Source organism: Sander lucioperca, chromosome 20 (genome assembly GCF_008315115.2).
Source record: "Sander lucioperca isolate FBNREF2018 chromosome 20, SLUC_FBN_1.2, whole genome shotgun sequence".
In the NCBI taxonomy this organism is placed as follows: domain Eukaryota; kingdom Metazoa; phylum Chordata; class Actinopteri; order Perciformes; family Percidae; genus Sander; species Sander lucioperca.
In genome coordinates this window covers 29,346,044-29,370,078 of record NC_050192.1, presented here as the reverse complement: position 1 = coordinate 29,370,078, position 24,035 = coordinate 29,346,044, and the positions used below count along the sequence as shown (strand labels likewise).

Genomic DNA, 24,035 nt, shown 5'->3' with positions numbered 1-24,035 from the left:
AGCTTTGAGAAGAATCTCAAATTATGTATAATTTATAAATTATATAACCGGACATTATGGCTGGAGAGATTTAAATGTGTCGGACTTCAACCGATTTTCACGGCAAGTTAATTAATTACCGGATAACGGAAACCCAGGCGCCATCATTAGGTCAAAATTACAGTTTGTCCGGGGCGGCCTCTAGCTCACCCAGTTAGTGTGCACCCCATGTTGGCTGAGTCCTTTGCAGTGGCCTGGGTTTGAATCCGACCTGCAGCCCTTTGCTGCGTGTCATCCCCTCTCTTTCTCTCCCCCTTTCCTGTCTATCCACTGTCACTATCGAATAAAAGGGAAAAGACCCAAAAAAATAATCTTTAAAAAAAATTACAGTTTGTCCAAAGCTTTTGACATTGTGCAAAATGAGTGACATTCCCATTATGTTTTATGCTAACTAGGTAGTGTGCTCATGTGCACATTTAGCTTTAGGCATTGCTGTGTCTAAGTACAGCTAAAAAAAAGCCTCTAAAATGGGTATAGTCTTGTTACAATAGTTAAATCAAGAACTAAGATGATTTACAGAAAACAAATTTTAAATGGCTGACTAGAAGTGGCATTTTTCAACCATAACGGACAAATCTAATCTTTATTCTCTGGCTGTGGGCAGTGTTCACATACTTTCAAAGTGAATTTTATAAAGTACAAGCCCGGAGCTGTTCATCCAGTTGGCCGCCGACAAGTGAGGAGCACATTGCTGGTAAAGGGCAAACATGCTCAGCTGACTCTCCCTCGGTTACAGTTTCTCCTCAATTGTTTACATACGTTTCACTAAAAGCATACCTCATATTCTCAGAACTCTGCACACAAATCCAAACACACACACACACACACCATCATATGAATTGACATTTCTAAGAAGCAGTTGAATAGTGATGTAGCAGTTTGAATGGCAGTGTGTTGCTTGTGTAAGAAGATTGTGCCAAATGTAGAGATTTGTTTGTAGTGTTTAAAAAAAAAAAAAAAAAAAAAAAGAAAAAGTGTGGTTTTGAACTGCAGTCTGAGTGTAAAGCAGGCTTGTATTTTAGCAGATTTGGTTCAGAGGGCTGGGACATGAGTTACAGCCTGAGGTCATGTCTCAAGTACCAGTATTAGTGTGTAAACAACAGAATAACTAATACAGCTTAAACACTCCATTACTGAGACATCATGGGCCTCTAAGTCTCATGCCAACTTACCTATAGTACATATAACACATGATGGGACAGATCTCCTTGTCACATAATGTCTCAAGCTTCAGTGGAAGTGGTTGGATTTACCCGTTTTCCCTTAAAACATGGAGATTAATTTCCTCATCTTACTGCAATTCATTTCAATTTTATTTATAGTGTCAAATCATGACAGGAGTTTTCTCAGGACACTTTACAGATAGAGTAGGTCTAGACCACACTATAATTGACAAAGACCCAACAATTCCCCCTGCACCTACAATAAACAGCTGAGCGTGCATTAAGCACTTCAGTATCCACAGTGCACCATCCTACATCCAAAAATAGCAAACAAGTCAAATACAGTGGTGCACCCTTGTTAAAAATTCCATTTCTCTCTCTCCCTGCCTCTCTTTCACACATCAATAAGCAAAGAGGGCATTTCACCAGTTGTCTTGGTGACGTGAGTTAAATGTACCAGCCCTGGATTACAGGTAAAGTGTGTGAAGAGCACGGCTAAGTGGCTAACCGCCACACACAAGCAGGATGAGTCTGGGGTCAGCAGGTGTACTGGGCTGCTCCCAGGACTCACTGTGTGTAAATGCTTTCAGGAACACGTTTCACTTTGCTTTATGTATGCACAGTTAACAGCTGGACTGTTAAGCGAGACGCCACAACTCAGAGTAGTTTCCTGTGTCTGTGTCCCGTGGGCTCCGCCACGGCCACACCTCTTTAGGAGACTAGCAGCAGGTCTGAGTGGGTCGATTCCAACGGGAGAAGTGAACATGAACACAGAATATGAGCGATCCTTTTGCCCCGTAGTCAACGAAGTAGATATTGGACCCATTCTTCACAAGCCACATATCTCCAGAACATTTTGACACTAACATGACATTTTTGACGGACACATCAGGAGAAAATTAACTTTGTTTGAGACCTGTTTCTGTCTCAGGACCAAACTCTCACCAGATCTGACAACACAGAGAAGCTAACATCAGCTAACATTCGTGAACAAAACAAAATTTCGTAATGCGAAATGTGTCTTTTAGCTGTGTAAATATCTAATGTTTAAAAGAACATAATAAAACAAATATAACTTTTCATCCATCCACACGACGCTCACTACACTTTCAAATGGTTTCACGCCCCTTTAGGAGACAGGAAGTGTGTACCTTTTCATACAATTTGGAACTGCTTGAAATGCGCTAGCTTTAGTTAAAGAGAATCTTTGGTGCAGTCTCCGTTCATTTGTACAGACGTATGCATCCACAGTTTGCACTGCAAATTCTAATTTGTTTGCAACCCTTCGCTATCATGCATCTTTGCAATTAACAGATTCCCCCTGGAAATACAGTGTTTAACTGACTAGCATGCTTTTCTCTGTTTCATGTTGTAATCTGAACAAAAACAGACATTTGAAGAAATCAGCTTGGACTCGTGATGGATATTTTTTTACTATTTCATCAATTATTATTAATAACAAATCATTAGTAAGTACGTTAGTGCATTTGTAATACATTTGATGTGCCATCAGGCCACACAGCATTTTACTAGGGCTGCACGATTTGAGGAGAATATGCGATAACGTTGTTGAATATGGCCACAACAATATAACTTTGCGATAAATAGACAGATATTAAAGTGTTCCTCTGCCTTTCTGATGCTTTCAGTATTCTGCTAACATTCAAAAAAGTGCTTGTTGAATTTAAAACAAATAGAAGGAAATCACATCCAACATTCTTTCATCAAACAAATTGAACATTGAATTGAATATTAAAGCCCCCACTAAAAAAGAATGACAGTAACATTATAAAGTGCAGTTTTCCACTATTTTCTTTCAACTAACACAGAACATCTCAGAGTGTCTCTCACGATACGTTGCAGCCTTTCGCGATGCATTTATTGCGCCAGTTGATATCCCGATGACGATAAACGAAAAACTATATATTGTGCAGTCCTACATTTAACATCTGTTCACAAGTTGGATGTTTCAAGAGGTGGCAGTGGAGGTCACCATTTTCACCATGCCATTTAATGGCACCATTAGCTGGCTTTGCAAGAATAGCTCTTCCTTGGAAAATATGGAGCATGAAAAATAAAAGCCCTGCTAGCGAGCTGCAACTACAGTGAGTGTGTTTGTGTCTGTATATATGAGAATTAGCCTGAGCCATATCTGTCACCCACACACAAACACACACACACATGTCCTCTCAGCTCTTCATGTCATTGTCAATATCTCAGCTAATGTGTTTTTTACTCTTCGTGTCCCCTTGGCTGGCCATTTCCTCCCACTACTGAGCACTGGCTCTGGCCTTTTTTCTTAATGCACCACATGTTCTCTATCCACTGTCGCACTGTAGTTTAAGTGCACAGTACTCTTTCAGAGGCCCACACTCATTACATTAGAACAAGCCCTGAGCCAGCCAGTGCAACTATCACCGCTGGAATAAGAGCTTGCCTTTTACCACCATCTTGTAGAAATGGAAACAGAACTACACAACATTACTTGTCCCAAATATCAGACTTTTTGTGAGACTCTACTCATGCGGGCCCGACGGGCACCCCAGGAGGGAAAGAGGGGTTGAGCACCAACGGGGAGGAAAGCGAGCCGGCAGGCTCATGCACCGCACCGGGCATCCTGAACACAAGTCTTTTTCAGTGCAGCGCATAACTCTCCAATACACTTTGTGGTTACCTGCTCTCATTTTCTGTCTCCTTCAGTGGATTGGTGATACATTTCACAAGCCCGGGTGGTCTGCATGATAATAGTCCCACATTGCCAGACCTTCCTCAACAGCGCTGCGGAGGAGGGTCTGGCTAGTCCACACAGCATTCCTGGATGGGAGAAAAACGTACTCTGGGTTATTGGCATTTCTTTAAACCAATCATTATATTCTTGGAGCCATGTTGCTGCTGCAAAATAGCCTCAGGAAGGAACTTGTTTTGGTGCAACGTGTGTACGTTAAAAGGTTGTTTTAGTCGTGCAACAGAAAAGCAGTTCTCATAGTCCTCACAAATCCACCAGAGGTTAGAACGCCAACACAAAGACAGAGGAAGGTGAGAAGAGGGACATCCGGCAGAATTTCCAGCGCACAGGAACAATCCCGTAAATGTAACGTCGTCGATATAGACTAATGATCGGTTAATGAGGGTCGGCTATCGGTCAGAAAAACAACCTCTAAATTAGCAATCCTAGTATCATTATCTTGTTCTTTGGGTTTCTCTTAAAAAGAGGGTCCCAAACTGGAGCCTAGCAGGTCTTTGTTAAATGCTGCTTATAGCAAGTCAGCAGAATGAGAGGATGTAACCGTTCTCAGACGGAGAGCTTTGATCACAGTCAGTTTTCCTCCGCCGACTGAAAAAGCCTTTGAAACTGTATCAGACCGTAAAAGTCACTTCAAAGAATGTTAATGTTCAGCCTTCATTTCAACGGCAGTCTCTGTGATCTAAACATTGGTGTGGAGGCAAGAGTTTACTCTCTCTTTTCCCTATTGGCAATGTTTCAGTTCGGATCAAACAGTACACATGTTTAATGAATGATTCATTCTTTGAATTTTAAAAGCTTCACACCTGCGACATCTGTTCTGGAAATAGCTAAGTGACAGAAAAATGCAACTGCATAAAGGAAGCTTGCTATAACTGGAGAAAAAAAATCACACGGCTTTAAGATGTAGACATTCATTTCACAGCTGAAAAGGATTTTTCCACTGCAGGAACAAAGTGAAGGCACTTGGAAATGGAATCAAAGCATTTTCATCACCCAGAAAAAAATAGTGTGTCTCTCCTGCTGGAAACTTGAAGAAGATGTTTGCAAGAAGCTTCACAGCTGGTGAAGAGAAGCTCTACAGCACAGCGAACATCACAAAGCGCACACATCTTCACACCTGAGCTGCAATTTCAATCTCCCATAATTCTCTTTGTACGCAAATTAGTTTTTAAGATGTTACACATAGAGGGCAGGAGAATGTAACTCTAGGCTGCTTGTAATTAGTTTGAATGCAGGTAGATTTCGGCAGTGGCGGGTAACACAATCACTCTCACTAGCCACTTTGGCGGGTGGCATGCCTTTATATTGTAACACTGGTGGCTGGACTACAGTGCCACTGTGCTGCCGCCCGACACAGGAACACAGCTGTGACCCAGTGTGCATCGGCAGCCCACGGTCGGAGTACGGTGGCCCATACAGCACACCAGACCAGCAAGCCGCGGTGATTCCTTTAAGTATCCCCCAGAGCTCCGTTTCCCGTCACCGAGGGTGTGTGCCGGCTGCTTAGTGACACGCGAGGGCACTCCAAACCACTTTCAACTACTTTCAAATACTTTCCACTATTCTTCTACACCCCTGCACCACCTAGCATATGCAATAAGAAGCTACTCTTTTTTTGTCTTATTCGGTTGAATGTTTTCATACAAAAAGGATCTTTACCCACATTATCAGAGCTGAATATTGATGACTGCAGTGTTATATTTTATGAAGTCTTGATTTGGGTGTTTAAAGTGCTCATTTACATTTAAAAGGGCTGTAAATCTGGTTCTTCAAGTTAATTGTAGCACACCATAGTCAGCTTTATTCAAATAAAACGTAATTTTCCACAAAACAGTGGCTAGTGAAGATGCTGAGTGGCTAGTAGCTTTTGGAAAACCACTAGCCACTGTGTCTGGTGAGCAAAAAAGTTAATGTCAAGTCCTGTTTCTGAGGACTATGGTTAACTGCTCCTCAGATGTCTGCAGGGTAAATCCAGACAGCTAGCTAGACTATCTGTCCAATCTGAGGTTTCTGATTAGCACCGCCCAAGATGATTGTGATTGGTTTAAAGAAATGCCAATAAACCAGAGCACGTTTTTCACCCATCCCAGAATGCTGTGTGGACTAGCCAGACCTTCTTCCGCAGCGTTGTGGAGGAAGGTAAAATTACTATTACTTTGATGAACTTTTAATGAAATACAAGTAAAATTAGTCTCGCCGGTGAACTGTCCACCAACACTAGCGATGTCATGCACCAATGTCTTTTTGGTTAATTTGAGCAAAGCCTCCTACTAAACATAAAAAAAATAATTAATAATTAATTGTTACAGCCACAACAGAATAACTCAACATATTACAAGACACTGCACCCAAGGTTTAGTTAAAGTAAATTAATTAGATTAACATAAATGAATTACTGAAGATTTAACCAAAACTATGGGAGTCTTGAGGTCTGGCCAAAAAGAACAAAAGAAGGGAAGAAGCCTGGGGCGTCGGACCCAAAACCCCCCCCCCCCCCCAAATTATCAAAATAGTGTCTTAAAGGTCCAGTGTGCAACATTTTTAGTTGTTTATTATCAAAATCTGTGTTGCCTGTTCACAAACTTGTCCTTTTTCAAGAATATTTACCACCACCATCAATTCCAAGTATTCCTTCTGGCTTGAAATTTTATATTTTAACTGAACTGGGGTAGACGCTCCATATTCATGCTCCATCTTGAAATATGTTACCCGGTAAGGGACATACAGGACGTACTGCTCCACCTTTCACGTTTTCTCTGTCACATGATAAACTCACAGGTGCTGCTAATGCTGCTAATGGGTATCGTAGCTTCACGGCCCCGGCAAGTTTGAAGAAGGAAACATGGAGGACCACACGTATTCAAAATCCAAATTTCAGGAACAGGAGTCTTCTTCTTCGCCCAGATAGCTACCGTAGCTGGAATACGTACTTTGAACTGCGTGGCGTGAGAGAGGCGATTGCGATATATGATCTCAACGCTAGCTGGGAGAACTTCAACTAACAAAGAAACTAACTCAGTAACGGAGGTGATTTTAAATGTAGCGAAGGGCAATCCTTCAAACAAAACATACTTTAGTATAAAGTAAAATAAAACTACTAAAAAAAATGACTTTAAATGTAGAAGTACTGACACTCAATTACAGTAACGCGAGTAATTGTAATTTGTTACTTTCTACTTCTGAGGGATCTTTAAGGATACACCTGCAATAACACATGTTTTGGAGGGGCAACAGAAACAAGTATTGAACACTATACATCGACCTGGATCAACGTATCGATTCAATAATCAACGATCCAATCAATGCAAAGTGGAAATATCTATACATATCATGCCCCTTTATTTAGAAATCCCCACTTTTTTTATTTATTCTTCTAATTAAAAAGAATGGTTTATTTTCATTTCAATAGCTGGAAGAGCTCAGTGATACAATTGTCAAATCATGTTTGAATTGCTTTTTGTGAGTTGATGTAAATAATACTGATTGTGTTAAATGGGCTTATGATATCTACTTGTAACGGTCACAGGCCTCTGAAGTGAATCCAATAGTATCATCAGCAAATATCCTATCGTTGTCCAAAGAATCATTACTATATCGGATTGTGATAAAACACAACATTGACGTATCACCATTTTGTTTATTTGAAATGGTGAACTTGTTAGCATACAGTTGTTTATTTACATCCAGCAGTTACACGGCAACATGATCATTCATTAGGAGGCTTAGTGTTTGTGTCCACCTGATCAATGCCAGTCTTTTAACTGAGACAGATATCTGGATGTTTAGTACCTTTAAATGCTCCACTATGCTCTACAGCTGCTCTCTAACTTTGTATCTGTAAAACTGTAGTAGTGGTGTTTTAGTGCTCCCATAACACTAACGTGACATTTCAACATTTCAGGGACATTCTGACTGGGGTGTTGATTCGCTGATCTTGAAGACTTTTTTTGTGTTTTAACTTCTGGGCTGTCCAAATTAGTTTTCATATCTCCGTTTCCAAATGATGCTGAAGAACTTTCATTTCCTTTATTTTCCTATGTTGTCTCCTCCCTTGTTGTAGTTATCTGTAAAACAAAAATATCTACCTAGCTTGTTTCTCTCTCTCTCTCTCTCTCTTTTGCTGTGTGTGTGTGTGTGGGGAGAAGCGCTCCAGCTGTTTTGTATTTGTCACAGTTGAAGAAAACACTTTATTGTTTCCTTTATACTTTAAAATGAGCTTTTCTTCATCTCCTCCCTGCTCGCCTGCCGTTTTCTCCTCCTCTCCACTTTAGATTATGTGTGTGTGTGTGTGTGTGTGTGTGTGTATGTGTGTAGGGGAGAAATGCTGTGTTCTCATATTTAAGTAAGTTTCTTTAAATATTTATCACTTTTGGAAATCACATGAACTACTCTTCACACTGGCAAACATTAGATCCACTGCACAGCACTTATTTAAAAAGAAAATACATCTCTTTTACAGCGGCTTCGCCTGTAACTCCAGGAACAACAGCCAGGAGTCCAGTTTCCATGAAAACAACATGACACTGCACCATTTTTTATTTTTAAATGTTTTTGGGGAATTTAAGGCATTTATTTTCATAGGACAGCTGAAGAAATGAAAGGGAGGAGAGAGGGGGAATGACATGCATGCAGCAAAGGGCCGCAGGTTGGAGTCAAACCTACGGCCGCTGCGTTGAGGAGTAAACCTCTATATATGGGCGCAGGCTCTACCAGGTGAGCTACCCAGGCACCCAATACTGTGGCATTTTAAACAACCAAACAGCATCATCCATTTGTTTGAACCGATAATAGTCTAACACTGAATCCGTCAGCGTGTCAGCGTGTCATTCACTACCAAGCCCGTTTGTAGCCCTTAGGCTACCAGCGGCGTTCTCTTTACTTCACCTGTCCAACTGACTTCAGCTGTTCAGATAACAGACACCCAACCGTCCTGCTGTGATAATATACAACGTTAAACAGTTAACCGATAATCGTGTGTGTGTGTGTGTGTGTGTGTGTGTGTGTGCGTGCGCTTGTGCGTACGTGCGAGCATGTGTGCATGCGTGCATGTGTCTGCATGTGTGTACATATAAACAGCCTGGGAATCAAACCCAGATCTGACGGATGATAATATATATTGTCTCTTTTATTCTGCGCTGCGTTCACAATCTGCATCTCTACGCTGTCTGTGGAGTCACTGCTTCTCTGCTGCACAGCCAGGCCTGTTGTCTTTTCCTGGTTTTAAAGGCTGCATTACAGTAAAGTGATGTCATTTTCTGAACCTACCAGACTGTTGTAACTGTTCTATCATTTGCCTTTACCCACTTAGTCATTGTATCCACATTATTGGTGATTATGTATCGAAACTCTCATTGCATTAATGTTTTGTGAAAGCAGCAATGGCCAACCCTACAATATAGCCGCAATATCGGCATCACTGTATTTGGTCAAAAATATCGTGATATCTGATTTTCTCCGTATCGCCCAGCTGTACTCCAGGTTGACACGTGTGTGATAACACGAGCACAGTGGTGGTGCAGGCAGAGCGGGAGAGAGAAGGTGAGGAGGGGAGGGGAGGGTGCTGTTTAGCAGCGCTCGCACAAGCAGAGCTGCCTTCACCCAGAGCAAAGCCCATGGAAGAGGCAGCCGTGCTCCCGCTCCGCCTGCCTCCGTCCACTCGCTCTGCTACCATTCCTCTGGTGAGTCAACACGCTGTGTGGACTTTAACGCTGTTGTGTTCTTCTACGATGTGTGGAGTGGCTATATTTCCCCTGGAACGCAGAGAGTGTGAAATGCGGCGTACAGTGTGGCATATGCTGAGAGGTTAGTTATATTGGCAGTGTTGGATTGCTATGCAAGATTTCACACGCGCTGTTGCCAAGGCTTTCTTTCCAAAATATGAGCAAAATAAAAGGAGCTGCTGCGCAGCTCTGAGCTGTTTGTGTGCTGGTCAGCTGGGTGATTTAGAGCTGCAATTGGCTCAGCAGCTTCAGCAGCTCCTTTCATTGCTGCTGCTGCTGAAGCAACTGCTGCTTGTGTTTCCACACAATACTCCTCAATTAGTCAAACTCAGTCCAAGCCAGATGTGTGTTTATCTTGGAGCGTTGCCTCGTTTTCCCACGCCAGTTGTTACTAACGATGGATTTTAGGTTTCGGTAGGATTAGGGTTAAACTAACTAGGGGTAAAAAAAACAGGGGTTAGGGGTAGAAAATCACACATGTATATGTTTTCTATCTGTTAGATAAGATGTTGGGATTCTCTAGCCCTAATGGATTGGAAAACAGATGATAGTGGGATTGTCAACACCTATCTGTCTCCCTACTAGGGCTGGGAGGATATGCTTTAGTCCCGATTCAATTCTTTCCCGATACATCCTGCTGATGTGCTGATAGGATTTGTATTGCGATTTTCATTTATTGCGACCCTAGAAGTATTGTGATTGTATAGTATTGATTATTGGGATTTTTTCATTCTTTAACCAAAACAAGAGTTGAATAAAACACTTCTAGAGACAATACATCATGAGACATTTCTAAAAACAAATTGTTTTCTAAGAAGAATGTACATCACGTCAGTCAGTCCAGTCCAACCGAGGTATGCAGCAAAGCATTTGTGACAACGCATTCTCACTCCCATCTCGTAATATACGGACGCTTGGTCAGGTTCCTTTGTTGTTGTTATTGACGCTAAAAGTCTCCTTTAGCGTCATATAACGTGCTTTAACTAACGCTTGGTCGGGACTATTGGCGTCCCTTTTGACGCAGTTAGGTTAAGGAAAAGCTTGTGGGTGGGCTTACGCTTCCGTGACTCGCGGCAATAACGGGCCAGGTATATTCTTGTCCTGCCACACACGCAGGACAAGAAACCCGGTCTCCTGGGTGAAAGTCCTGTCTTTGACCCATCCTCCACCCCGACCAGCCTCCCTACGCGGAATTTCCCCCTTACATAGTACTCACTAAACACCGTGTAGATGCTGCTCTACCCGGTACGTTCTACACACACGCTGAAGTACGCTTTTTTCGTCACTTCACACGCTGACAGCCACTGTCCAAATGTCCGTATTTTACGAGTTTGGAATGATTACAGGTTGTTTGTGAAGCCACAACACGCACAACCTTGAGGCGGATGGGCTACACCAGCAGAAGACTCCACCGGGTACCACTCATCTCCACTAAAAATAGGAAAATGAGGCTACAGTTTGCACGAGCTCACCAAAATTGGATAGTTGAAGACTGGAAAAATGTTGCCTGGTCTGATGAGTCTCAATTTCTGTTGAGACATTCAGATGGTAGAGTCAGAATTTGGCGTAAACAGAATGAGAACATGGATCCGTCATGCCTTGTTACCACTGGGCAGGCTGGTGGTGGTGTAATGGTGTGGGGGATGCTATCCTATCAACATGGGCCAACATTTCTAAAGAATGCTCCTAGCACCTTGTTGAATCAATGCCACAAAGAATTAAGGCAGTTCTGAAAGCGAAAGGGGGTCAAACACAGTATTAGAATGGTGTTCCTAATAATCCTTTAGGTAAGTGTATACATACATACTTAGTATCTGGTTACCTACTCAGACCCAGGACTGTGCTCTCGTCTCCAGCAGCATGATGCTGACAGTCCCATCAGCTACGGCGTTATCATAGTCCTAATGCACGTGTCAAACTCAAGGCCCACCTAGTTGTGCGCCACACCAAAATGACGGAAACTGTTTTTCAAACTGCAACTATGCGACATTCGAAGCAGATTTTTGGCAGATTTGCTTTGAGAGTCAGAAATTCCCACAGAACCAGGGCGTTTTCATATTCAGGCTGTGAAACAGGTTGCTGTGAGTCAGCTGTGTGGTAGCCTGCTTTTAAAAATGCACTTATTGTTTTGCTTGATTTGCTAAATCTGTGATGGCTAAGGATCTTTTTTCCTGACTTTTTGGAGGGCTTTATGTTGACCAAGTTGGACGCTCCGGGGAGTGAACAGGGGGATGTTTGAGTGATGGATTCTGTGGAAGTCGGACAAAGCTTTGCCAATTATACACAGCCAGAGAAAGAACAGAAAGTGTAATGAAGCATCTCCATCACCGTGACACAATGATGTGCTGTTTGTACCATGTTTTTGGTAAACAAAGAGATGAGAACTGACTGGGGGAAGTTTTGACATGCACAGGAAATTCGGAATGGAGTGTGACCAACAGCAAACTAGTTCTTTCTGATGTCTCTTTGAAACCAGACTTCAATGCAAATTGAGTGGAAAGCTCAATTTTCACTGAGGCTCTATTGAGCGATAAGTGCAGTTGTCATCTGACCTGTTTGTGTCGCTGCTTATTTGTGCATTCCAGTCCTCTCGGCAGTGGCCTATATGTGCAAGTGAAGGCATCTAGTTCATAATGTATAGACCCTCACATCCTATGAGTGCTTCATTGCCATTTGCATGGGAGCAAAGCACCCTCTTTATCTTTACCTTAACCTTATCTTAACCCAACAGATTCACTACGAAATCTGATCTGGAAAAGTCAAATATAGATTTCATAATCAATGAATCCATCTTTTGGCAAAGAAAATAATTTATAATAATGGTCAAATCAATGAATTATTTGGTCACTGATAAATACGATGAGTCTTCTAAGTCTAGTGTAAGTTCTAAGACTGTAAATGTTTTTGTGTCATTTTAAAGACCACATCAGTCTTTCCATTGCATGTGTTATGTGTTTTATGTTTAAGCAGGCCTCAATTCCTGCTACCTCTGGTTATTTCTTATTATTCAAATTATAATCTTTTGGGGGCATTGCCAATATAAGTGATAGTGTTGATGTAATTAACCTCGTTTAAGTAACATAGTCTCTTGCATCTTGTGCCAATACCTGGGGCACGTTCAATCTCAAAACGGTGTGCACCGTGTTGCTACGGTTTCCGTGTTGGACAACATGTTTCCTCTGAACGGTGTGAAACGGCTTTGAGTTATGTTTATTCCCATTTGGTGGGTGTGTCTCTCGTTTATTGGCTATGTGATACCCAATCAGTAGAGACGTGTCTGTAAACTCGTGGTAATAAAAAGGCAGAGTGCTTACGCACACAACAGGATGTTTAACGCACCCCTGTTTCAGTTTTTAAAAAAACACGTTGCTATGTTTTGTCGGGGCTGAACGTGGCCCTGTTGTCTGTTCTGTACAGGTGAAAGGTAAGAAACAGCTACTGTTCTTGGCCTCCAGGAAGTGGCCATGGGAGGATTGTTATCGCCAGATGTTCTGAAAAGGAAACACACTCATTTTAGTATTATTGAATGAGAAAAATTTAAGAACATAAAGATTATTACTCCCCAGAAATTACCCATGCAGACTTTAAGGATTATTTGCAATTTTGAAGAACAAACTGAGATTGTCTGATTGAAACTGTCCCGTTCTTGTCGTACATCCCAACCCAGAGTGTCAAATAGTGATGCCAAGGGTCCCGACCCAGAGCGTCAGCTCAGGCTGTAAGAGCGGTCGCCTACCAATCGGAAGGATGGTAGTTCGATTCCTGGCCCTGCAGTCCCATGTCGAAGTGTCCTTGGGCAAGACACTGAACCCCAATCCTCGGCCACAGTATATGAATGTGTGCGAATGCTGAAAAAATAATGTCAGCTTCCTTGTTTATGTCTGCTCTTGGATGTATGTAGACAACAGTCAGAAATATTTGTGGGAATTCACGGGAAAGATAGGAGGGTCACATATAGTGAAAAAAATTTGATTCCGATTTTTAGGCTCACGATTCGATTCAATATCGATTTTCAATTCAAAAACGATTCACAGTATGTAAATGTAGTTACTTTTCCCCTGTGATTGCAGTAGACATACAATTTAAAAGAAAAGAAACAACAAATTAAATGTAGTTTGATATTACTTTATATGTCTTCATACAAAAATAAAAACTTTTGCAACTAAAAACTGCAAAAGTGCCAAGCTTTGGCCAGCTTTCAAATACATTTAATTCAAGTATAAAACTGTTAAATAAAAAGAGCGTTTACATTTAGCTTTAAATTGCTGTACTCAGATCAAACTAAAAATACTGCTAAATGTGGTTTAAGGAGTACTTCAGCTACCATTTTGACCGTTGAAATGTGAACTCAACTGGGCACATTGAACTTCCTAAAATTAGGCCCTTTCTTTTTAGAACTGTGGCAACTACAGTCCATTCAACAGAACTTTTGTGATGTGTCAGAATCACATAATGGATACACATTTAGGTGTGTGTGTGTGTGTGTGTGTGTGTGTGTGTGTGTGTGTGTGTGTGTGTGTGTAACCAGTTCATAGTCCACCACTGGCTGGGATCTGTACATTATTTTGCAGAAACAGAAGCTGGTCTACGTGTTTTGGAGTGAGCATGTTCAGCTGTGCAGTTACGATGTCTCCGGCAGTTGAGAACACTCTCTCTTACGCAACGGTGGGAGTTTAGAGCATTGAAAGAGAGTGCGTTGGTTGATTGGCACGTTAGGAGGAGGTACTTTAGGTTGTTGTTCGTCCACGTCTTTAATGTCAACCTCTGGGTGATGCCGTACCATGTGAGTTCTCAAGTTTATGGTGTTTCCAAAATACTTAACTTTCGCTTTGCAAAGCCTGCATATAGCATGATTCCTATCAAGTTCCGTCTTCCCCTCAAGGTTATAAAAGCCGAAATGTGCCCAGACTCTCGCCTTCAATGAGGATGGAGCGTTCTCTTAGTACATCCATGGGATGGAGCAGGTTGAATAATTCTTTCTGTGAGGTTTGCCATTGTTTGCGCCGACTAAACTAATTCCGCTGCACTCCTTCTTCTTCTGATTATGACAAGAGTGCCCAGGCGTCAGTGTGAATTCGATGCAGCGCCATCTATGGGAATGGCGAGGTAATGTCATTTCAGGACAATAGTGTCAAAACGAAACAAAAAAATATGAATTGATTTTTGGAATTCTATGAATTGTGTTGACATTGTTAGGATTATAGTAGGTCAAAAGGTTCTAGTGACAGGGTTGCCAAGTTGCAGGGGGGGACATCGTTTTCAATTGGACAGGGTCCACCCCCATGCAATTAAAAAATTTTTTTGCGTTATGTTAGCTAATGTCCAGCTAATAGTTATTCAAATTCAATAAAACTTAAAAATGGTGTAAACTGTAGTCTGGTTAGTCGATTTCTTTTGCCGCAGTGATGGTATTATTTTTACCTTTTAGAGGTATAAAAAAGGTCTTAAAAGTCATCACATTTGTACTTAACAAAATGTGCAGTACCCTACAATACCCTAGAGGCTTTCCACTGTAGCTTTCAGATAGCCATCCATATTTTCAATTTCTTTCAAGTTCTAGAATAGAATCAAGTGATTGTTTTGCAGCTGTTTTCCAATTTATATGCTAAATACCTTACTACGTTGTCGTCTGTTTTCTAACATGATTAATCAATCAATCAATAAATATCAATCCCAGAAAAAAAATCATCAACAGATTCACAGATTAATTGGTCGTTGCAGCCTTAGACATGCATTACTTTCTCCATTGTCACAAAAAGTAGTAGCAATAACCACGTGTGAAAATGCTGCACGTTGCACTTTTAAGAAATCCTACAGTACATGTGAAAAACACGTGTTCATGATATGAGCAAGATGTAAGTGCTTTGTACATAAAGTGTGAGTTCATCCAGCGGTTAAGTGCTCATGTGCAGCCCAACACATCCTCCCTGTAATGGATAGTTACCGGAAGGTCTTGAAGCTCCGTACCACTGTCCTGATTGGAAGTTACTCATCAGCCAAACACTTAAAGTTTGAAAATGTAAAAATTAGTGGGTTTTGTCTGGCTTAAGGTCAGGAAGAGGATGATATCACTGGCCTTTTCATGCACTGAGAGGCTGTGGGTGTCGAGGCTAACTGCAGCTGGCTGGGATGATGATGATGATGATGATGATGATGATGATGATGATGATAAGTGGAGAGGGAATGTGGATGAAAGGATATAAGGACAGAAGAGAGAGATGGCCTCTATTCCTTCCAGATTTCCATCTCTCCAGTATTTCTCTGGTGGAATCCTTAACTAGCTGATACACTCAACTCCAGGGACCTTCATCACAATCACAATCCCATCAACCGTCTGTCGCAGTTACCAATAGCAACATGGGAGCCAGTCTGGGAGTGTGATAGCAATATGAGTGATGTGCTTTGTGTGGCACAGGAAATACAGTGGAAAACTTGAGGAAAGCATGAGGAATTGTCATGTTCTTTATTTATAGAAGAACTCTTCTCACAATATCACAAGATCACACAAGAATCGTGGGATCACGTGTCACACGAAAATCCATCTTGTCAGGCTTCATAAAATGCCTACCATCCACTAGAGGACTTTGAACAGACTTTAAACAGACTAAAGTGGCTAAAGTGGCCCTCCTCCACAGCGCTGTGGAGGAAGGTCTGGCTAGTCCACACAGCATACCTGGATGGGAGAAAAACGTGCTCTGGTTTATTGGCATTTCTTTAAACCAATCACAATCGTCTTGGGCGGCACTGAGCGCCGGACGGAGCAGCGGTGCCTCTGCTAAATAGTCTCAGGAAGGAACTTGTTTTGGTGAAACGTGTACATTCAAAAGTAGTTTTAGTCGTGCAACAGAAAACTCAGATTGGACAGATAGTCTAGCTAGCTGTCTGGATTTACCCTGCAGAGATCTGAGGAGCAGTTAACCATAGTCCTCACAAATCCACCAGAAGTTAGAGCGCCAACACAAAGGAAGAGGAAGGGGACGGACATCCGGTGGAATTTTCGGAGGCACCGGAGCAATCCCAGAAGTGGAACGTCAAGGATATAAGCTGTTTATCGATGTACATTTATTTATCACCATTTATTGGATGTACATTATGGACAATTGAAAACAAAATCAAAACGTTGCCATTCAATGTATCTTAACAGAGTTAGCTTAAAGCTACCGTTCATCTGCAGTCCGTGTAGCTTGTAAAGGTGTACTACTTTTCTGTAAAGGACCTTCACCATTACTAAAAACATAAATAACTGTGTGGCCCTATTTGTTCATTTGCATCAAGAACTTCGGTACTTTTACTGAAAGTGTTGGTGCCCATGCAGTTGCAAATTGAATCACACTGCACGACTGCATCTTATTGGTATTCCTGCACCACACAGCTCAGACATAACCCACAGGTAAACAGACTTGTCCAACAGCACAGCGCGTCTCTCAGCTAACCTGATTAAGACTCTTCCCCTAGTAATAATGAGAGAGAGGAATTGGCTTCTTACTGAGCAACAAAGGCGATTTGTTGTGTTGCTGGGTCTCCGAGCTTTGGCTTGCTGCTCGTTGAATGGGTTGGCACGCTCGTCCCGACGGCTTTATGCGAGTGGAACAGCACATTAACTCAACCAGCCAAGTTGGTATCTGAGGTAGAGCTGCTTAGGGTTGTCTGGCAGGAGTTTCTACATGGTGAGGAGTGGTGGAAGAAGTATTCTGATCAGATATTTAACAGCAGCCTCCACAGTAAGCTGTCATCATTATACGCTGAACTTTGTCAGGCTAGGATCAACTACCTCTACAGAAAAAGAAAGAAACTTTATTATAAAGCTGAACATTTGGGGGGAAAGAATTATGACACATGGAAGGATGGATGATGGATATGAACTGCCAGCAATAAGTGTGTTTTTCTTTTAATAAGCATGGAACATTGAACAGTCAAACACAGAACATTTATCACACAAAAGATAAAGAACAATTCCAACAAAAAAATATCAGTACTTTCCTGTAAACTGGAATGTCTGATAGGACTCAGTTCAACAGCAGCATTTATATATTTCACATTCTACCATCATGTTAAATAGTTATACAAAATAAATGAAACATCCACTGAAAATAGGACATTTCTGTAACATTATTCCAGCATTTATCCAATGAAAAAACACTAAATGTTAGAGGTGTGACGAGATTAAACGTGACAAGATTTCTCGTCGAGGTAAAAAGTGTCTTGTGATATCAGTACACCATTGCAGAGCAGCAGCTTTCAAATTAGCGTAGAAGATCCCCGCCCGTTCTCCAAAGTTTACTTTTGCAGAGCGATAGCGGAAGAAAAAAGCTGCCTGTAAAACCCAGCGTTAGAACGTTGGAGAGTACCGCCGCTCTCTCTCTCTCTCTCTCTCTCTCTCTCTCTCTCTCTCTCTCTGTCTCTCCCTCTCTCTCTCTCTCTCTCTCTCTCTCCCTCTCTCTCTATCTCTCTCTCTCTCTCTCTCTCTCTCTCTCTCTCTCTCTCTATGTCTCTCCCTCTCTCTCTCTCTCTCTCTCTATGTCTCCCTCTCTCTCTCTCTTGGCCGTGACACACACACGCAGCGTGCAGTTGACTGTGGCGCTGTCTCGAGCAGACCACGCTCTTTCTCTGTTAAAATGAGTCGGGAAGCGGACAGCAAAACCTAATGTTACTTTTAATGATATTAAACAAAGAGAAATGTTCTCCCTTCTTCCTATAATGGTCATAAATCAATACTAGAGTAGCCTAGTAGACTAGAGTAGCCTAGTCTTGTCCTTTTCTCTGGACTCTGGGCCATCGCTGCGTGAAAATGTGTGAATGTTTATCTGATGAGCAGGTGGCAGTTTGTATGGCAGCCTCGGCTACAGTGTCTGAATGGTAAATGGTTCCTGTAATATGTAAAAGCACTTTGAGTAGTCATTGTATAAATACTTTACATTTCTATTCTGTTACATAATATGACGCAATGTTGAAAAAAACTACTTGTTCCTCTAAATTCTTGTCCTACATATAAAACCCTGCATTGACTTTTCAAATGGTCATTATCAGAAGAGGTTACGTATAAACCTTGAAGTTGCTCTTTAAGTTTTTATTATTAGCATTTAGCCTTTGATTGGTCGATGGGGTTAGTCTCTCCTTTCTAAAGAAGAGGTCTTAGTGACCTGTGCAGGCCAAGACAGAGGCAATGTTACTGCAGAGCGAGGAGGAGGGAGCAGGGAGAAGCCGGCAGTTAAAAGGTCAGAGGTGATGGAGAGAAGCATCTGGACGGCTGGCAGACAGAGCGAGAGCTCACTATGAAGGTAAAGGAGAAAATGAGTGGGAAAGAGTCGGGGAGGGGGCAGTGAGAACAAAAGATGCAGCCAGAGCGAGGAAGGAGGAATGAAGGGAGGGAAAAGGGAAAGGGTGAGGCAGGGCTGTCAGTGTTGCTGGCCTTTTCTGAAAGGTTAGTGGCCTGGCCACAGGGAGAGACGGCGAATGGAAGCGGCTCTGCAGGGAGGAGACACACACACACACACACACACACACACACACACACGGCGGCTTTGTCACATGGCATTTAAAACAAAGCACGTTCGTCTACACTGAGGACTAATGACATTAAACATCAGCTAGCAATTCACATTGACGGATTTAGCTGATCATTGTATTATTGTTCAGAGAAGGTGGGGTGTGTGTGTGTGTGTGTGTGTGTGTGTGTGTGTTAAATGTCGGCTGTGTGGCAGTTACGAAAAACGCAATCGTGAACGTGCAGTGTTGCTATGACAACAAACAAACTGTTGCTAGTGCGCAGGTCCATCGTCACGTCATGGGCCAGTCAACGCAGAAGATCCGGGTATTTTTGACATAACTGCTTTATGTGCTTTTGCGCAACTCTCATTGGAATGAACGGGGCTTCGCGCCAAACACTGTATCCAGTTCTCTTAATACATCCATGGTTGGGCATAGTTTTGATTTGAACAACTCTGATTCCAATTCCGGTTCTTATCGATTCTCGGTTCCGATTCTTTGAGGGATGGAGTTGAAACAATATAAATAAAATGGATAGAAAGGCCATTGAACTTTTTCCCGTGGTCATTTGATTGGTACACAACAAAATGGCGATTGTTGTTAGTTGTCATAGTGACAATACGCGTCAGTGGGGCCATAAACTGTGTCGCAGCTCTCTGGGAGGCAGTGGGTCAGCGGACCGCTAACGTTAGACCCAGCGGCAGTGGGTCAGCGACCGCTAACGTTAGATCCAGCAGCAGTGGGTCAGCAGACCGCTAACGTTAGACCCGCTAACGTTAGACCCAGCAGCAGTGGGTCAGCAGACCGCTAACGTTAGACCCAGCAGCAGTGGGTCAGCAGACCGCTAACGTTAGACCCAGCGGCAGTGGGTCAGCGACCGCTAACGTTAGACCCAGCGGCAGTGGGTCAGCAGACCGCTAACGTTAGACCCAGTAGCAGTGGGTCAGCTGTCCGCTAACGTTAGACCCAGCAGCAGTGGGTCAGCGGACTGCTAACATTAGACCCAGCGGCAGTGGGTCAGCAGACCGCTAACGTTAGACCCAGCGGCAGTGGGTCAGCTGTCCGCTAACGTTAGACCCAGCGGCAGTGGGTCAGCGACCGCTAACGTTAGACCCAGCGGCAGTGGGTCAGCTGTCCGCTAACGTTAGACCCAGCAGCAGTGGGTCAGCGGACTGCTAACGTTAGACCCAGCAGCAGTGGGTCAGCGGACCGCTAACGTTAGACCCATAAAGCGGCTGCTACGGAAACCAAAACTTACACGTTAAATTTGGAACCGATTATCGGATTCCAAACCAAATTTTTTTCCATTCCAATAAAAAAAACGATTTTGGAATTGTGATTTTTGAAACGATTCCAAGTTGGAACCGGTTCTCGATGCCCGATCCTACTCAAGCATGACGTTGCATTTGATTAGTGCGTGGGACTGTCCTATTCAAAATCGGTTCTGCGTTGAGACAGAGCCTGGTTAAAAACTAAAATGAATGTTTGTATTTTCTGTCAGTGCTGCCTGTAGCTGTTCATGTGTAAATATCCATCTTGTGTAACGAGAATATGAAGTGAGGTGACTCAAGCATCTTTTGTCTCATCGGAGCTATGTCAAGCCTTGCAGGCAGAGATGTGACTGTGTGTAATAAGGCCCGTGGTTTGAAAGGCGGCTTTAAGTTGGAGCTGAAAGCCTGTTGAAGCCGTGCTGATGCTTTATTCACAACGTGTCATATTTCTATGATGTGCTGCTCCTTCGCTGTGCGTCTCATTATCAGAGGCAGATATGTCTCAGCTCCTTTGATGGTACTCGTTTTTTATTTTTTTCTATTTAAAAAAAAGACTAGTTTACAGTGGTGGAATGTAACTAAGTACATTTACTTAAGTACAAATTTGAAGTCTTTTCGTTTCGTGCCACTTTCTACTTCTACTCTTCTACTCTAATCTGACAGCTTTAGTTACTAATTTAGTACACTTTACACGTTACGATTTCTGTGCACAAAACACATGTAGTTTATAAAATCTGATATTTTATTTTAAATGAAACTAGCCAGTCCAGCTGAACTGATTAGACCGTTAAACACACAACAACAACAACAACAACAACAACGGTTTCTAAGATGGAAGGATTTTTCTGCATTGAATACTTTAACTTTAAGTATTTTCCCTGATGATACTTAAATACCTTTGCTTAAGTAACATTTTTAATGCAGGACTTTTACTTGTAACAGGGTATTTTAACAATAAAGATTATTTTGCACATTACGTTTGGCAAGTAAACTCATATTTTGTCTTATGTTCTTATGTTTGTTTGTTTTTAAAGTTAAAATGGGAAAAGAATGAAAGGAAATGTCACAGTTTAAAGTGTTTTCACTGTTGATTTGTTTAACTGTTTCACTGTTTTTTAACTTCAATAATTGCAACATCTTTCCAAAAGTCAATGAGTAATGGTGTGAAATAATCCTGATAATCCCCTGTTCTAAATATTGAGGGGGACGTGTCCCCTGCGTCGCCCCGAAGCCTACGCCTCAGTTCTTGGCCCTTTGCAGCCCTCTGGCTCTCCTCCAGATGCAGGGGACTGAAGTAGCAGAGCAGTCCCAGCCACAGTGTTGCATGGCTGGCTAGATTAGACCCAGGAGGAGCCCCCCCCTACCCTTCCCTCCCTGACTCCATCCAGCTCCTGCACATCTGGCGTCTCCAGATTTAGGGTAAAAACAGAGCAGCTGCTCAGCCTCCATCTGCTGCCAACACATGCTGACCCCCCCAGAGAGCACACTGAGATTTATCCAAGGATTCTCACTCAGGTGTCAAAGGTGATGCTAAAAAATCTGTGTACACGTCTATAGTCTATTTATTATATTCAATCGGGCTATCTCCACAGCGCTGTGGAGTAAGGTCTGGCTGGGATGATGAGTGATGATGGGTCCTACGGGTTGCTAGTGCTAGAAAAAAATTAGTAATGCCACGAAACATGTTGTTTTGCTAATTGCTATTAGTCATGAAAACTTTGTTTGAAGTACCAATGCACAAATACTTACCAAAACATGTTTCTGCAGGTTAGATGTGGAGTTATTGAATGCTGCCAGTTCAGTCACCTTTGTCAGGCACATATGGCATTGTATGATGATACTATTGGCCCTCTTGAATTTAAATGAAAAACCAAGGATGGCCAAGGATTTTCGTCGTTTTGGGCAGCAGAATTCAATGTTTCAGCTAGCATTTCTACGGTCTCCGAACCGTTGTAGTTCGCCTGATCCACCTCCATCTCGTTCTCATTCTCCTACAGAAAGACCTGGCGCCTGGTAGACAGCCTAGATGCTGATCATTCTCCTACAGAAAGACTTGGCGCCTATTAGACAGCCTAGATGCTAATCATTCTCCTACAGAAAGACCTGGCGCCTGGTAGGCAGCCTAGATGCTGATCATTCTCCTACAGAAAGACCTGGCGCCTGGTAGACAGCCTAGATGCTGATCATTCTCCTACAGAAAGACTTGGCGCCTGGTAGGCAGCCTAGATCACTGTCAGTGAACAGCTAAAGTCACCGCTTTCCACACAGGTGCTGTGTGTGTCGCGCACGCTCACACTGCACCACCGCTAACATCTGGTTTCACGCACAGCTGGTTCAGTGTTTTCAACCAACGTGATGGATTGAAGCTCTCAGTGGCTTGCTTGCAGTTCAACTAACTGTGAAAGAAGGGGTGATAAAGTGTGTGTTCAGATCGGTTTACAGAGCGAAGGAAATGCGTGTGCAGAACTGATCATATTAGTAACGTTCTGAACTGTAAACAGCCCCAGTCAACAAGAACAACAGCAATGTGGGATGTTGAATGTGCATAACATCACACTGTAGTACTGTACTGTAGTTCAGATTCCTGCTATGGAGCTACTGTACAGGATCGTGTAACTATTTGATCTCAGACAGAAAACAGACCTATGGAGTAAATCAGCATTCAGCTGTGAGATCTGGTTGACTCATGACTTCAGAGGTCTGGATTATGTCTTCCAAGATGGCGTTCACTTTATTCCAATGTCATTTCCTTACTGGGCACATTCACCCAGCGGTGGAGTATTCAGATCCTTTACTTCAGTAAAAGTGCTAATACCACACAATAGTGTGTTACAAGTAAACTTCCTTGTTTCCTTGCATTGTAAATGTTATTTAAGCAAAAGTCTATATAATAAGTAAAAGGCCATATTTGTAGGTGAGAGTGTATAAAATTGTCTGAGCGTTTTCCTTTTCCATCTCAGTCCAAGTGTGTGTGTGTGTGTGTGTGTGTGTGTGTGTGTGTGTGTGTGTGTGTGTGTGTGTGTGCGAGCGAGCTGTAACAGTTCCAGTATTAACTTTTATTAAAGTTTTGAATGAATTCCAGGATACATCTTTTGTTCATATATAACCAGATAATGTAAGTAAACCATGCATCTTGTCTCTCTCCCCCCCCACCCTGTCATTTGTGTTGCTATGAACGTGTATAGGGTCAAGTTCCAACAACTAGCATAGCTTTAGCTCAACAGTCCGACCAATAATCACTTATATTATTACCATTTGGCATATCTAAACAAAGTCAACAATTACCATCAACAGTCATACCCCTTAAGATCTTAAATAACGTTAGCAATTCATTGCGGTTAAACAAAGAGACGGCGAACAAAATTGACAATTAGACAATGATGTAATAATTGTTGCAGGCCTAGCATGCGTGCGTGCGTGCGTGCATGGGAGGTTACCTAAATGATTCGATCAAAATCAGGTTGAGGATTAGTTGTGTGTGTGTGTTACAAACTTTCTGACTTCATTATCACTGTTGTGGTGTTTTCAGGGTTGGTAACACAACTCTGCTGTTTTGAGAGAGGATGTTTCTAGAAACATCAGAGGAAGAGAGAGAGAGACAGAGAGAGAG

General features: G+C 42.4%; 1 protein-coding gene and 1 long non-coding RNA gene across 15 annotated transcripts in view; both read left to right on the top strand.

Annotated features, from left to right (window-relative positions):
- Positions 1 to 24,035, top strand: part of LOC116042039 (pleckstrin homology domain-containing family A member 5-like) — a 267,224-nt gene that overhangs the window by 138,534 nt on the left and 104,655 nt on the right. For 2 of the 14 annotated variants that reach the window (XM_035996061.1, XM_035996060.1), the window contains exon 1: positions 9,650 to 9,750. The exons of 11 other annotated variants lie outside the window; for them this stretch is intronic. The gene's annotated coding sequence lies outside the window, so the exon portion shown is untranslated. Of the gene's footprint in view, positions 1 to 9,529; positions 9,627 to 9,649; positions 9,751 to 24,035 lie in introns of those variants that run through there. One more of the 14 variants, XM_035996058.1, reaches the window with a different exon arrangement.
- On the top strand, positions 647 to 17,928 carry LOC118493989. The gene is made up of 3 exons (XR_004896046.1): positions 647 to 661; positions 2,673 to 2,675; positions 17,819 to 17,928. It is a non-coding gene; the product is annotated as an uncharacterized LOC118493989 (long non-coding RNA).